The following is a 15,797-nucleotide window of genomic DNA, read 5'->3' on the forward strand; positions in this document are numbered from 1 at the left end:
TGAACTCAGAAGTGTAATGAAGAAAAAGAAAATCTAAGCTATCTTCTCTGAGATCCTTCCTTCCCATGAGCGAAGGAAGGCAGAAGATTCAGGAAGTGAACCGCTGGCTAGGTAAGTGGTGGAGGGTTTTGGTTTTGTGGAACATTGGTCAAACTTTTATGGGAAAGAAGCTGTATAGTTTGGATGGCCTCCACCTCAGTAAGAGGAGGACCAATCTCTTTGAGGACAGGCTGGCTTGAGCAGTCAGCACAGGATTAAACTAATAACAAAAGGGGAGGGTAAAAAGAGGGAAGATATAAGCACCCAGCACAAAATCAAGATGTTGGAAACAAAATAAATAAAGGAACCAAAGGACATGGAGAAGAAATTTTTGAATTGCCTCTATACCAGGGGTGGGCAAAGTACGGCCCCCGGGACCATCCTGCCCAGCCCCTGAGTTCTCCGCAGGGGAGGCTAGCTCCCAGCCCCTTCCCCGCTGTCCCCCTTCCCCCACAGCAATGCCTTCACACGGGTAGCGCAGCTTGCACCTGCCCACCTCCCAGGCTTTCAAATAAACCTGTCCTGCCGCTCTGAGTGGCATGGTAAGGGTAAGGGGACGGGGGTGAGGGTTGACAAGGGGCAGGAGGCCCCGGGGGGCAGTTAGGGGACAGGGGGCAGTTTGATGGGGTGGAGGTTTGGGGGGGAGGGTCAGGAGCCAGGGAATAGGGGGGTTGGATAGGAGGTGGGGTCCCGGGGGGGACAGGGAGCAGGGGGGGTTGGATAGGGGGTTGGGTCCTGGGGGGGCAGTTAGGGATGGGGGTCCCAGGGGGCAGTCAGGGGACAGGGAGCAGTGGGGGTTGGATAGGCGTGGGAGTCCCGGGGGGCCTGTGAGGGGGCAGGGGTGTGGATAGGGGTCAGGGCAGTTGGGAAGAGGGAGCAGGGGGGGTTGGATAGGGCGTGGGGTCCCGGGGACGGGTGGTCAGGGGACAAGGAGCAGGGGGGGTTGGATGGGTCGGGGGTTCTGAATAAATATTTCTGTTCTGTACTGCAGGGAAAAACAGATTATATACTCGTATCACATGGTGATGATAACACTCTTTACGTTCCACTAGTATCTCTGGAGGATGTTAAACAGAAGCTACTAAAGTTAGACATTTTTAAATCAGTAGAACCAGATAAATTGCATCCAAAGGTTTTAAAAGAGCTGGCTGAGGAGCCTTCCGCATCATTAATGTTGATTTTCAATAAGTCTAGGAGCACTGGGGAAGTTCCAGAAAACCGGAAGAAACCTCATGTTGGACCAATTTTTAAAAAGAGTAAACAGGATGACCCAGATAATTCTAGGGGGTCTGTGCAGTGCCAAGTATAACAAGGTCCCCAATCTTGGCTGGAGCTATCAGTGTAGCGACCAGCATGATGGGGGGTTCTTAACATCAGTCGGGGGGTTCCATACAGTGCCTGACACAACAGAGGCCCTGATCTCAGGTGGGACTCTTAGATGCTACTTGAATACTCATAATAACTAGTAGACTGCATGCCATGGTGATACCTCTAATTGCTCTGCAGGCTGTCTCCCTTTCTCCCACCATTTGTCTGACTTTGCTTCTTTGCAGTGGCAGCTCTTGAGAACAGAAACAATACCCTGCACTTTGCACATTCCCTTACACTGTGCTCTAGATCTGTTCCCATTCAATCAGGAATTAATCCTATGGGCTGAGTTATACAGGAGGTCAGACCAGATGATCAAAGTGGGCCATTCAGACCTTGGAATCTATGGGTACATCTACACTGGAATAAAAGACCCAGGGCACTGGGCATGGCTGGCCCAGGTCAGCTGACTTGGGCTTGCGGGCTAAAAACTGCCGTGTAGGCATTCAGGTTTGGCTGGAGCCTGGGCTCTGGGACCCTCCCGCTCTCAGGCTCAAGCATGAATCCAAACATCAACACAGCAATTTTACAGCCCCGCAGCCTGAGCTTTGCAAGCCCAAGTCAGCTGACCCACGCCAGTTGCTGGTGTTTAATTGCTGTGTAGATGTACCCGATGAAATCAGAGCAAGAAAAGCTCCCAGTCCAAGCGGGTAGCGATTTACACCCTGCTTTGCCCTGCTGTAAATAACTGCCCGGTGTATATGTGAATCCCCCTGGAAAACAGCAAGTGCCTTTCATGTAATACCCATCTCTTGTCCCCTCCAGCGGGCACCACTCAACTGTCTCTTGCTGCATGGCTGGCAGAACACCTGCACTTGGCATTTGTTTCCAGACGTGTTTGCTGAAGCGCTGAGCCTGCAATCCAGCCCTTGGGTAAATGTCGGGGAGGTGAGGGAGAGTCACTACCCTTTTCGCCTACTCGACAGCCTGACGTGTTTATTTGTGCAGTTAGCAAAAACACCATCTGGCTGGTTACAGCACAGAGACCACTAAATCATTCTGCACCATTAGCCGTGTCAAAAACAAACAGAGGGAAGATGCCAGGCATGGAGTTTCCAAAGGGCAGGTACTTGTGACTTTAAGACGTCACAGTCCACTCATGTAAAGAGCCTGATGACTGCTACTGGACTTACTGGAAAGAAAGGAGGGATCAGGCTTTTTGATCTGTGTCTGTACAGTGCCTAGTGCAATGAGTGCTGGGCCCATGGCACAACCGCAATTCGCATAATAAATAACAAGGACAATTACAATTAGCTGGCATTCCCTTCACATTCTGTCTACGTAATCACATCGGCATCATAGCTGGGCATCTCATAGTCACTCACAACTCCCCCTGGCCTGTGAGATAGGAAAGTACCATCCTCCCTATCTTACACATGGGGGAACTGAGGCAAGAGAGAGAGGGAGTGACTTGCTCTAGGTCATGGGGAGTCTGTGGTAAAACCGGGAATCAACCCAGATCTCGTGAATATCAGTCCAGTGCCTTAGCTACAAAAGCACTGCTCTTCACAGGGGCAGAGTTAAGTGAGAACCCCAGTGTCCTAAGTGCCATTTCACTTTAAAAAGCCATCCTTCCTTTAGAAATGCATACAACACAAACATCTTTGGAGCATTATCTAAGTGCTTTAAAAAGGAAATCAGGGTCATTATCCCATTTTACAGATGGGGAAACTGAGGTACAGAGCAGGGCTATGATTTGCCCAAGTTCAAATGAGGAGTCAGCGGCAGAGCTTCTGAATCTCACCCCAAAAAACCATCCTTCCCACTCTCTCATTTCAGGCATAAACTGACTTCTAGCTGACAAGGGTTAGGAGGGAATTTTCTGTTGGGTAGGGGAATTATTCCCAACTTCTTGCATCTTCCTCTGAAGCGTACAGTACTGGCTACTGCAGAGGACAGGATACTGGGCCAGATGTACCCCGGTCTGATCCACTGTGGCTATTCCTATCATGATAGCACTGTTGCCAAAGGTAACAAAGACTGGTGACAACAGATGTGGTTTGACACTAAATTCACAAGGTTAATTCCCCAGCTCTTTGGACAGAGCAGTGTCACAGCACCAGGAACTTTCATATGTTGTAGCGGTCGCATTTTTAAGATGCCATTGTAAAGGCAAAGTGCCACTGGATCTAATTTAGGAGGAGTTTGGACCTGGATTCAACCCATCTCGAATAGTCCTTAGCCCTTCTCTAGTAATGCTTTTTATTAGCAGATCTCAAAGACCTTTACTGAGGAGAGCAGTATCATTATCCCAATTTTACAGGTGGGGAAACTGAGGCACAGAGTGGGGCCGTGACTTGCCCAAGGACACCCAGCAGGGCAGTGGCAGAGCAGGAACAGAACCAGTCTTTCAAGACCCAATCCAGAACTTTAGCCACTTGGCAACACTGCTTCCCAAGGACAGACATGTATTAGCCATTTTCCATCAATGTGGGACATGAATCAGAGATTTGGACAACAATAAGTGTCTCAAACAACGTCAAACTGCAAGTCAAGGAGAGAGCTGGGAAAAGAACTGTTCTAACCACAGCAGCCAAAAAAGAGAACACAGGAGTCCTGGCTCCCAGAACCCCTTCTCTACACAATACTCCACCCCCAGAGCCAAGAAAGGGAACCCCCAAGTCCTGGCTCCCACAAACCCCCTCCATAACCTCAAGAGATTGCTTTCTATCAGAGCCAGGAACAGAACTGGCTCCCAGGCCCTTGCTTTAATCACTAGGCAATACTTCCTCTCAGGGTCAGAAATAGAATTCAGGAGTCCTAGCTCAAGATGCTGCTTAAGAGCAGCGGCATCATTCCTGTGCAAGATAAAAAGCACACAGTTGCAGCCCCCTGCCTTGGCAGCGCACCACATGGTATGGTAGCCGAAGGAGTGGCACAAACCTCTCTCATGCTTAGATTGAGGCCTTGCTATCAGACAGAACACTGCATCATTTTTGCAGAGGACACAGCTGGCACTTAGACAAACTAGTGGGTAATCCATCCCATTCATTAAAGCCCCTGCAAAGCAGGTGGAACTCTAACAAAAAGACCACTGCTCTCTGCCCATGGCAGGGACACAGACACTTGTATAACCCACTGGTCAGTGGGTGGGCATGAGTCTGTTACAATGCCAGCTACAGAGCCTTGGTTCTTCGGCTCAAGTTGTAGGAGCTCATAATTTGAACTCTGGAGGCTCTAAATTCAGTGTGTGTGTAACCCAGGAGGGTGGAAGTCATGCTTGCAGGGGATAGGAACACAGGCTAACCCCTTTCTTGCAAGGCTGGGGTAAAGTGCTTCTTTACATCCCTATCCAGCTGCCTGTACAGCTGGATCCCCAGTTTTGGACCAGAATTCCCAACAAATCAGAGGGGAGGGGAGAATAAAAGATTAATACTTTTTAAGTCCGGAAGGACCATTAGATCATCCAGTCTGATCACCAGAGAATTTCATCCAGTTACCCCTGTACTGAGCCCAGTAAAGTCTCTGCTAGGTTAAAGAGCCCTTTTGTACCTGGGATTTTCTCCCTATGAAGGTACTAAGGGCTCAGCTACACAGAGAAATTTCCCAGCATAGTTACAGAGGAATAATTATTTCACTATAGTAGTTATGCCAGTATAACTCCCCCAAGTGGACACTCTGTTCTAAAATAAAAGGGATTTTATTCCAGAATAAACTATCCTCACAGGGAATTCTGTCTAGTGCTCTGTACAGCTACGACAGTCAATTTCCCCAAGTAAACAAGTCCCCAGTGACTTTCAATGTGGCTTTGGCTCCTAAGTCGCTTTTGAAAATGGACTTAGGCATTTTTGAAAATTGCATCCCTACACTAAACCAAAATATACCTCTTTTAAACCAAAAATAAAAGGGCCAATGTGGATATTTGCTACGGTTTAACATCATACCTTAAATATAATCAGAGCAATTTTCTCATTTAGATAAGCTCTTGATATGTGTGTGTACTGTACCTAGCACAATGGGGCCCAGAGCAAAGTCAGGGACTCCTGATCTACACATTGATTTTGTACCAATATCACTGTTGTTAAGGCAGTGATTTCTTTACTGATATAGTGATACCGGTTCAACCCCTAGGGTGGACGCAGTTACACAGGGATAAAAGTGCCTTATACCAGTATAGCTTATTCCCCTTCGCTTAAGGAAATCAGCAAAAATATAGCTCCAGCCACTCTAGGGGGCCTGTATTGCTTTAGCTACACGGGTGCAGCTTTTGCATACAGACAAGCCCTTACGCAACCCTACCCAACGGGGATGTGATCTCAGCTGGGAACTCTATGCACTACTGTAGTAGCAATAAGAGATAATATTACAATGCTCGTTTGTGAGTACAGAGCTGATTTTGAAACCCTGGCCCCTTTCAGCCAAAACACCCTCACAAGACCCAATCCAGCTATGAATTCACTGTTCAAACTATTTTTTAACCAGCAGACAAAGCAGTGGGGAAACACAAGTCCATTTGTTTTCTCAGTAATCTTGTAGTATACAGAGTGCTCTGACTATCAAACCATTCCTTGCCCGGACCTCACTAGTTGCATCCCAGAGAGAATGGCCACAGCTGAGCGGAAAGCAGGAATTTAGAACAGAAGGGGCTGAGGCAGCAAAAATTTCACACCAAAAAGCAACTTGAATGGAAAGCTGCTAAAAGCAAGCAGCACTGAAATAGCTCCAGGGACTGGAGATCAGGGCACAGAATTGGGTAGCATATAGTATCGAGGGACCATAATTTTGCATTTACCACATGATGGAAATGTAGGTGGTTTGGTGGTTAAACCAGGGTGGCTGTGAGCCAGGACTCCTGGGTTCTGTCCCAGTTCTGGGAACAAAGTGGGTTCTAGTGGTTAGCATAGGAGATTTGGAAAGAACACCTGGGCTCTCTTCCCAGATCTGGGAGGGGAGTGAGGTCTAGTGGTAAGGGGGTCTAGAAGTTAGGACTCTTGGCTTCTATTCCCAGCTGAGTGGGGAATGTGCTCTAGAGGTTAACATAGGAGGGGGACTGCATCAGGACTCCTGGTTCTCATCCACTAACTGTTACTCCTGGGGGAATTCTGCACCAAAAAAATAAAAATTCAGTACACAATATTTTAAAATTCTGCAAATTTTATTTGTCAAAATAACACTACATAATCATAAAAAGAAAAGGAGTACTTGTGGCACCTTAGAGACTAACAAATTTATTAGAGCATAAGCTTTCGTGAGCTACAGCTCAGAAGTGAGCTGTAGCTCACGAAAGCTTATGCTCTAATAAATTTGTTAGTCTCTAAGGTGCCACAAGTACTCCTTTTCTTTTTGCGAATACAGACTAACACGGCTGCTACTCTGAAACTACATAATCATGCCAGTTTCAATTATTTGGAAATTTATTTCAAAATACCTGTCAGCAAATATGTCTGTAACATTATAAACACACACAAAAATTCCCCCAGGAGTAGAGAGTTAAAGAAACCCCTACTACAACCCAGTTCTTGTTTCTCTGCCCCTCCCCCCAGAGCCCAGCCACAGGCCCCCCACAACCAATACACCTGAACCCTCTCCCCTCCAGACTCCAGCAGCAGTGCCCCCCCAACCCAGATACCTGCACCCCCTCCTTCCCAGAGCCCAGCCACAGGGCCCGCCCTTCCCTGTAGCTATATCCCAGACTAGACCTTCCGTGGCCTATTTCATAAAGGAGGGGCAGAACATTTACACAGCTGGCCTGCACCCAGCAGGGATTCATTCTGAGCACCCTTACTACCAAACACAGGGGCATGCAATGGAAGAGCTAGGGCGGCCCTTGGATGGAAATACCAACACAGCTCAGTGATACACCTGGTAGATTGCTTGTTCTGTTGGAGCATGCCCGCAGTTACTTGCATAAGGGCCTCCTCTGTGCACACTCTCTCTGTCATGGGGATTTTATGCCTCATGATGCCCACTGCACCAGTGGAACATCAGGGTTGGAAGCTGAGTAAGTGGGACCAGTGTAAACTCAATTTTGCAGTAGTGCATTAGGGGTTTACATCCACTTAGCTACATCAATCCAAACATGCCCACTTTAGACAGGCTGTTTGCCAACATGGAGATCTCTTTGCTAAATCCTACACCTAGGGTCGCCTACTGGCTGCACTGGCACTCTGCAAAAAGCCATTATTCCAGTGCCATAGCAACTGCCAATCCTCCTGCTCATGAGAGAGGGGGCCTTCCCTCCAGCCCCCGCCACCTTACCCAGCCTCAGAAATCTCACATTTATTACTGCAAGCTCCAGAGATCAGGAACACTGAACTACTGAACCCAGGCTACAGAGAACATTACGTGGCCCACAGATATGAGTTTCCCAGCAGCTGAATCCCATTGCTTTCGAGCACCCTCAGCAGGGTGAGTGGCAAACATAACACCCAGTGGTACAGCCAAACTGCATGAGGCCTGCTGGGATATAACTACAACATAGATCCATAGCTTTTAAAGGCATGAGAAACTTTAGGTCATCTAGACCTGGTCTATGCTTAGAAGTTTTGCTGGCGTAGCTATGCCTAGGGGTGTGAGTTTTTGCTGACGCAGTTGTGCCAGCGAAAACCCTGGAGAAGATGCAGTGTTTACTATAATAGATTATTTCACTTGGGGAACTGGTATAAACTATATTGGCAAAAATACTTTTTTTTCAGTATAAACTACTTCTTCACGAGGAGGGTGAGGGGAATTTGGGATGTGCAGGGCTGCGGTGGCCAGAGCAAGAGGCAACTTTCCCCAGCTCCAGGGCTGTGGCTGCCAGGTAGAGATCCTGTTCCTTCCCAGCCCCAGCTTGGGGGCTGCTGCGGCAGGGGAGAGAGGGCACATCCATCACATTAGAAAGGTAAGACTACTGATATTAAAATATGAGTTGTGTGCTTTTATTTGTAGAAGAAAAAACAATAATTATTATTAAGGGTTTTTTTATAGAGCGCTTTTATCCAAAGCACTTTATAATAGTTAGCTAACGGTACAAACAACATTTAGAAAGATCATTAAATGGTCCACCGAGACCCTCAGCAATTTTCAAGGGGTCCGTGAAAAAAAAAGTTTGAGAACCACTGCTTTATACAGAATAGCTGATACTGCTAATAAACCCTAGCTATTCTATACCAACTTTCTTCTGTAGAGCTCAAAGTGCTTTACAAAAGGTCAGTATCATTCTCACCATTTTACAGATGGGGAAACTGAGGCATAGAGAAGTAAAGAGACTTACCTAAGGTGACTCTGCAGGCCAGTAGCAGAGCTGGAAATAGAACGTTGGTATCCCGAGTCCCCAGTCCAGGGCTCAGGCCACTAGATCACACTGCCCACCTGGAATCCCTCACACCAAGGCCTTGTCTGGACTAGAATAAAAGGGATGGCATTAGAAAGTGTTAGCTCACATGTTAGAAGTGTCTAACCTAGCTCCCAATTTTACCACCTAGACAGATTTCACTATCCTACCAGGGGACCTATCTGCATCTTTAGGCATCTAAATCTCTTTTAAAATCTGATTCTTAGCCCTTCAGTCTGGACCAACAAAATCAGCATCAGTCAATTACACCCAGGACATAGTCCTGGAAGGGACCTGTGGGGTCACTGAGTCTAGTCCCAGCTACTGCAGGCAACACCATCATATAATCCCAGGCATAAATTTATCAAATTCCATGCTCGAACTAGTTTGGTTGTTTGACCCCCGCTGCTCCAGAACTCCCTCCTCTGATGGGCAGAAATCCTCTTCTCATTTCCAGCTAAAATTTATTCCTGCCCAGTTTATCCCCATTGGTTCTGGTGCCAACATTGTCCTTTAGCTTCAATAGTTCTTCCTCCCCCCCTGGGATCCCTTCCGGAATGGATGTATTTATAGAGAGCTACCAGATCCCCTCTCAGCCTTCATCTGGCCAAGTTAAACAAGCCCAACTCTTTCAGTCTCTTCTCATAAAATTGGCTCTCCATTTCCCTGATCAGCCTAGAAGCACTTCTCTGCATGCAACATAACCAAAGCTACTTTGACCAAATGACAAACTCTGCTCCACATCTGGATATAACTTAATATTCCCTGAGTTTAAGGCCCAAATTCAGAGTGGTGTTTAATTTTTTTTTAAGTTTTACCAAATACAGTAATAAATGTCTTTGTGACGTTAAACCCCCCCACAACACAATCAAATAGAATTAGATTCTTTGGGTAAATATCCACACACACACACCCGATCAGCCTCCCACCCATATGAACAAAGAATGCTGTTCACATGGCTCTGATCCTGATTCAGGTCACAATAGAAATAATTTATAAGAGGGAAGACTGTTAAAGGAAAGATTTCAATCATTTAAACATTGGATGGTCTTGTGGTTAAATAATAATCCCTAGCTCTTATTTAGCATTTTTCAACAGTAGATCTCAAAGCACTTTACAAAGAAGGTCAGCATCATTATTACCTTTTTACAAATGGGGAAACTGAGGCACAGAGAGAGGAAGTGACTTGCCCAATGTCACCCAAGATTGAAGCACTGAACTGGGACCCAGGAGATCTGGGCTCAGTTCCTGGCTCTGCCATTGGACTCCGTGTGTGGGAAAGTAATTCAGTCTCTCTGGACCTTAGTTTCCCTGTCTATAAAAGAGGGGATGATCTTTCCTGTGTGTTTAGACTGTAAGCACTTTGCAGGAAGGGACTGTATTTCCCTGTGTGTCTGTGCGACACTTAGCACAATGGAGGGCCCTTGCTCTTGGTCAGGGTCTGTGCAGCACCACAGTGGGGGCTCCTGTCTCAGTCAGGTCTGTACAGTGCCTGGTACAACAGGGGGCCGATCTCTGTCCAGCACGGCCGTCCAGCACCCAGCACAATGTATTGGGGCCTCTAGGCGCTATTGTAATACACATAATAATAAATAGATGAGAATTAAAGATCAAATCTCAAAAGGTGGCTGGAGATTTTTGGTGCCTGACGCGAGAGGCCCAGAGGTGCTGAGCACCCACAGCTTCCTGGACTTCTGGGTGCTGATTAGGCCCCAAACCTAGCCCCCCAGGTGTGTCCAGCTTGGCCCCCAAAGTTGAAAGGGCCTTTTCCATTAAATCACTTTGGCTTTCACCAGCCAGTTGGGATCAGGGGTAAATCACAGCGTCTGAGCCAACAGCTCTGCCACCCCGGAAGAGCCACGCCCTGCCAGAGAAAGGGCTCTGCGGCTGGGGGTACACTCACAAGTGGGGGACATGATGCGGGAGGGGGAATGGGTGACAGTGGGGGGCGGGTACAGGGGGGAAGAGGTGGGGGGGTGCAGGCGCCACAGGGGAGGGTACAATGGTGTGTGCGGGGCACCGTTGTCACGGGGGGAAGAAGTTGCTGCCGGGGAAGGGGGCAGATACTGCAGGGGGGCAGTTATGGGGGCAGTTACTAGAGAGGGCGGGGGCATTAGTGCGGGGGTCACTTGCTGCGGGTGGGCAGCAGTGGAGGCTGCAAGGGATAAAAAGGGGGCGAACCAGGAGGGCCAGGCTGATGGGGAAGGGGGCGCTCAGAGGAGGCGACAAAGGAGCCCCCTGGAGGCGCAGGGCCTGCACGGGGCGGGGGGGGGACTGGTTGCCATAGAGACTCACATTCAGGGGCCCCGCCGCCATTTTCCAGCCTCCTCCTGCCGCAGCTGCAGCTGCCCCGCCCCACCCCGCCCGCCGGGGAGGTGGGGGGCGGGGCGACGGCCGGGCCCCGCCCCCAGCCACGGCTATTGGGCGCCATGGCGGAGGCGGGCTGGCCGGAGCTCTGCGCTGTCGCCCGGCCCTAGGCCGGGGCAGTGGGGCCTCTGCGGGACGGGGGTCTAGCCCCTGCCCCGCGCTGGGAGCCCGGACGCCTGGGTTCCGTCCCAGCGCTGGGAGGGCAGTGGGGGCTGGGAGCCGGGACGCCTGGGTTCCGTCCCAGCGCTGGGAGGGCAGTGGGGGCTGGGAGCCGGGACGCCTGGGTTCTGTCCCTGCGCTGGGAGGGCAGTGGGGGCTGGGAGCCGGGACGCCTGGGTTCTGTCCCAGCGCTGGGAGGGCAGTGGGGGCTGGGAGCCGGGACGCCTGGGTTCCGTCCCAGCGCTGGGAGGGCAGTGGGGGCTGGGAGCCGGGACGCCTGGGTTCCGTCCCAGCGCTGGGAGGGCAGTGGGGGCTGGGAGCCGGGACGCCTGGGTTCCGTCCCAGCGCTGGGAGGGCAGTGGGGGCTGGGAGCCGGGACGCCTGGGTTCCGTCCCAGCGCTGGGAGGGCAGTGGGGGCTGGGAGCCGGGACGCCTGGGTTCTGTCCCAGCGCTGGGAGGGCAGTGGGGGCTGGGAGCCGGGACGCCTGGGTTCTGTCCCAGCGCTGGGAGGGCAGTGGGGGCTGGGAGCCGGGATGCCTGGGTTCTGTCCCAGCGCTGGGAGGGCAGTGGGGGCTGGGAGCCGGGACGCCTGGGTTCTGTCCCAGCGCTGGGAGGGCAGTGGGGGCTGGGAGCCCGGACGCCTGGGTTCTGTCCCAGCGCTGGGAGGGCAGTGGGGGCTGGGAGCCCGGACGCCTGGGTTCTGTCCCAGCGCTGGGAGGGCAGTGGGGGCTGGGAGCCCGGACGCCTGGGTTCTGTCCCTGCGCTGGGAGGGCAGTGGGGGCTGGGAGCCGGGACGCCTGGGTTCTATCGCCAGCCCACCGCTGACTTGCTGCCCATTGTAAGGCAGCACGAGCCTGCAAACCCCTGAGATCGGGCTCTTCTAGCCCCCAAAACATCTTCAGGACCCGCTGCGAGGGGGTGGGGGCTGGAACACAGACTTCAGCTCCCTGCCTGCGCTAACCTCTACGGTTCCCGTGATCCCTGCTGGAGCCCTCCAAGGCTCTCCCCTCGGCCGCTTCCACCTCGCCACCTTCATTCAGGATCCCCAGCGCGGAACAGACACTAATGGCCACAGCTGTTAAATCAACCTCTGTTTCCCCACCCGGCCCCCTTCCCTGCATGGCTGCTTCCCTCCACTGTTAGGGTTCACTGGGCAGCTGAGCACCTCTTTGTTCCCCTGCGCTGCCCTGGCCTCAGTGACGGTGAACCAGCTGGAAGTAGCAATGGGCAGATGCCAGGGAATTCAGCGGCCTGCCTCCATGCGTCGAGTGTAGTGTAGCGTTACTCCCTTCTGACTGCCACAGTTAGCCACAATTCAGGGTAATGTCAGGATTGAAGCTGGGCAACATTTTTCAGCCAAAACGCTGCGCCAAAAAATGCAGATTTGGGTTGACCGAAACATTTTGTGAATGTGTGTCAGATTTGCCAAAATGTTTTGATTTTTAAAATGTCCAAAATATGTTGTAATTTTTGAAAGGAAAGATTTCAGGTTTTCCGGTTCAAAATGGCTTGTCCTTTCAGACTTTACTTTGATTTTATTTGAACAACATTCAGAGAACGCATAAAGTTTGGAAACCAAATGGTTTGATTGAAACAGGATTTTTTTCCCCCAACCTTTTGATTCACCGACAAATTTGAAAAACTTTCAGTTCGGGTCAACCCTAGTCGTCTTCAATTTTTCAGAATGGTCAGCAAACTGGAAAATCAATTGTTTGACCATCTCTTGTTTGGAGGAAAAATTGATAGTGGAGTCAGGTATCTTTGGTGCAGCTCTGTTTGTCTACAAAGATTGCACAAAGTCCTACTTCCCTGAACGCAGGAGGAATCAAACTGGAGACAGTTTCTTTGCTCAGTCCCAAGCCTCTTTCAGGTAGCACTTAGCCCAAAAAGCTCTCACTGTCACTGGGCTTTTCTCCCTGCTTGTCCAGGCTGAGCCCTTGGCTTTCTGATCCTTCTCAGGTTCTCTCTCTCTCATGCACACCTCTGCTAAAATGATACCCATCAAACACCTCTGCCCACGTGCACCTTGTTTTGGGCAATGTGACATACACTTGTGGTTGGGGTGGAGGCCCCTATTGTTTCATACAGTTTTGAGGACAGAAGGGACCATCAGTCCTCCTGTACAGTACAGGCCACTTTGTTTTGCTCACTTACCCCTGTATTGAGCCCAATGACTTTAGTTTGCCCAAAGCATTTCGGTCCTCCTCAGGAAACTAAATGGTTGTGTGCTGCAGGCAAAGAACAGGAGAAACCAAACAGCCACCCATGCCCAAGGGCCCTGTGATGGCAGGGAATTGATGAGGTAAGACAGATCTCACACACACACACTCTCTCTCTCTCTGACCCATACTGCAGAGAAAGGTGAAAAAACACAAAGGTCCCTGCCAATCTGACTTGAGGGAAATTTCTCCCTGACTTCAAATCTGATGGTCAGTTGGATCCTGAGCAAGCAGCTAGACGGAGGATTAACTGGATTCTGAACCACCTCAGAGCCTGGCCTACCCTCTCTAGTGTCCAGTCTCCTGATGCTTCAGAGGAATGCAAAAAAAGCCAAACAAACCTAGAACACACCAGGCCAATTGTGCATTGGGAGTAAAATTCCTTCCTGACCCATTTCAGCCACCCGAAAAGGAGTCTAATTGCTTTTACATGTGTCCCAAATGAAGGACAGTGTTTACACCCACTGGTTTGAACAATCTTTCACCTCACCCATAACAATTGGAAAAATGGGAATTGCCAGACTGGATCAGAGTCATGGCCCATTTAAGTCCAATGTCCTGCCAGAACCAGATGATTCAGAGGAAGGTGTGAGAATCACACAGTGGGCAGATATGGAGTAATCTGCCCTCATGAAGGTTTGATCCAACCCCTAATAGAGACCTGTTTAAACCCTGAAACACAAGTATTTATGTCCCTTCCAATCCTCTTGTAAAACTGTTCACTACGAGAACTCTGGAGGTTGTGGTGAGCCCTGCAAATGCCCCATTGCTCTTTGAAGTTCCTGGCTTCAATTTAAAACTAAACATCTTTGTTACTGCTTGTGTGATTGTAGCAGCTAGAGGCCTCAGCTGAGACCATGGCCTTGCGGGCGCTGCACAAACCCTGACCGAGATCAAGCCCTTGCTGTGGTGATGCTGCACAGAACCTGACTAAGATCAGGGCCCTGATTGTGCCAGGTGCTTCATGGACCAGGCCAACATTAGTGCCTTATTCTGCTGGGCACTGCACAGACACACAGCGAGAGTCTGTTCCTGCCCCAAAGAGTTTACAGTCCAAAGGACAGATTATTATCCCATTTTACAGATGGGGAAGTGGAAGCACAGAGAGACTGAAGGGCTAGACCCAAAAAGGGACATATGCTGAGTGTTGCAATGCCTAACTCTTGCTGCCTAGTGGCACCCTGAGCCTTGAGTTGGGTATCCATGCACTATATGGGGAGAGTTAAGCACAGAGGACAGGAATTCTCAGAAGGCAGCAGGATGAGCAGGGACCCATCTAAATTAGCCAGGAGTGAAGTGCACAGGAAATGGGGGGAGCTTAGGGACCAGATTCACAAAGATACTTAGGCACCTAACTCCCATTGAGCTGGCCCTCTACGCACCTCCCTCTGCTTGGGATTCTCAGCCATGAATTCTCTCCTGCAGCCCGGCACCTAAACCAGGATATTCCTTTCTTGTATAAAAGCACAGAAACTCCATCATACTTAATAGCCTAGTGGTTAGGGTATTCCCCTGGGATGCGGCAAGTTTGGATCCCTGCTCCAAGAAATATTTAATTATTTATTCAAAGTGAAACAGCTTTAACAGAAGAGAATGATGGAGAGAAACCCATCCGAGAGTACCCTAGAGCTAGGCTTGGCAGAGTGTGATTTTTGCATGCGTATATATACATCTTCTTCTGCCTAATTCCTATATAAGTTTGACAGATAATATCCCTGTTTATTTGTAAGCTTTTTTAAAATCAATGTAAGTGTTCATAGTTGCAGGAAATTATGGGTAGAGATCAGACAATGGGTGGGGGAGTTAGACAATAATTATTTAATGGCAACAGACTTTGGGTTTCAAAAAGTTAAAGCTTTATAACTGTTAAAACACCAATTGTCAACATCACATGTCCAAATATCCCAAGTAAATATACTTAAATCAAACTCTCCTAAGTTCTCAAGCCACATTTCTCTTACTTTGCCTGTCTGTATATTGCAGTTATTATCAATAGAAATATTTTTGTAAGTTTGTGTGTGTAGGTGAAATCGATGTCTGGCCATATTTGCTGATCAAAATCTTGTCCTTCCAAGCCTACCTGTTGCCCAGTGGTCAGGGTGATCTGCTGGGTTGTGGGAGACTGAGCTGAACCTGAGTGTCCCACATCTCAGGCGTGTGCACTGACCACTGAGCTACTGGCTATTTTACACACACGCTGCCTGATAGGTTTGTTCTGAGCACACCTGCTGGATGGGACCCTGCTCAGGGGAATGTCTAGTAAAGTTTGAGAATCCCACTGCAGTTGAGGAATGAACAAGGGCTCTCAGTAGCTGTGGGGTGACATAAGGACTTAGTGACTGTCTGTAGAGTTAGGTGGCAGCTGAGTGGGGGTTTTGGGAATGTCAGTG

The 15,797-nt window shown here is 49.6% G+C and overlaps 1 protein-coding gene across 6 annotated transcripts in view; it reads right to left on the bottom strand.

Moving 5' to 3' along the window:
- The window catches only part of DNAJC4 (DnaJ heat shock protein family (Hsp40) member C4), a 77,117-nt gene extending 66,044 nt beyond the window's left edge, over positions 1-11,073 (bottom strand). For all 6 annotated transcript variants that reach the window (XM_038410811.2, XM_038410810.2, XM_043518145.1 and 3 more), the window contains exons 1-2: positions 10,958-11,073; positions 8,603-8,732 (exon numbers count right to left, since the gene is read on the bottom strand). The gene's annotated coding sequence lies outside the window, so the exon portion shown is untranslated. The remainder of the gene's footprint in view (positions 1-8,602; positions 8,733-10,957) is intronic.
- Positions 11,074-15,797: the final 4,724 nt, after the last annotated feature.

The sequence above is a fragment of the Dermochelys coriacea genome, chromosome 7, assembly GCF_009764565.3.
Source record: "Dermochelys coriacea isolate rDerCor1 chromosome 7, rDerCor1.pri.v4, whole genome shotgun sequence".
NCBI classification, from domain to species: Eukaryota; Metazoa; Chordata; order Testudines; family Dermochelyidae; genus Dermochelys; species Dermochelys coriacea.